Source organism: Oryzias melastigma, linkage group LG1 (genome assembly GCF_002922805.2).
Source record: "Oryzias melastigma strain HK-1 linkage group LG1, ASM292280v2, whole genome shotgun sequence".
Lineage (NCBI taxonomy): Eukaryota > Metazoa > Chordata > Actinopteri > Beloniformes > Adrianichthyidae > Oryzias > Oryzias melastigma.
This window is the reverse complement of record NC_050512.1, coordinates 12180445-12180881: the sequence shown is the minus strand read 5'-3', so window position 1 is coordinate 12180881 and position 437 is coordinate 12180445. Positions and strand designations below refer to the sequence as shown.

The window sequence follows — 437 nt, the reverse complement described above, 5'->3', positions numbered from 1 at the left end:
CCTGCACACAATAAAGCAGGTATAATGGATTAAAAGATGCATGAATGGGTGGCTTAGCTGCTTTTGAGAAAGAAAAAAGTTTTGTGTACAACCTGATGTGAAGACATCACTAGATTTTATCTTCTTAATATTCATCATATATCACATTGTATTTGTTTCATGTTTGCTCGGCTACATTTTTCACATGTTGTCTCAGCAAAAAGCCAAATGAGTGAAACAATGATGGTAGTGAAAAATCTGTTGTATTAACTCAACATGTTCTCAGCAGCTTATTGCTAAACCTGTTAAAAAATGATTTAATGCAACTGATGTACAAATGTGTATATTTACCAAAATGCTTTAAATTAAATGTTTCAGAGATGACAAAGTTATGTAAGTATAAAATAAATTTTAAAATATCACGTATTGCTCAATAAGGGCTTGGATGATAAAATATT

At 30.4% G+C, this 437-nt stretch overlaps 1 protein-coding gene across 1 annotated transcript in view; it reads left to right on the top strand.

Annotated features, from left to right (window-relative positions):
- The window catches only part of LOC112137328 (cytochrome P450 3A40), a 9727-nt gene that overhangs the window by 2906 nt on the left and 6384 nt on the right, over window positions 1-437 (top strand). The gene's annotated exons all lie outside the window — the stretch shown is intronic.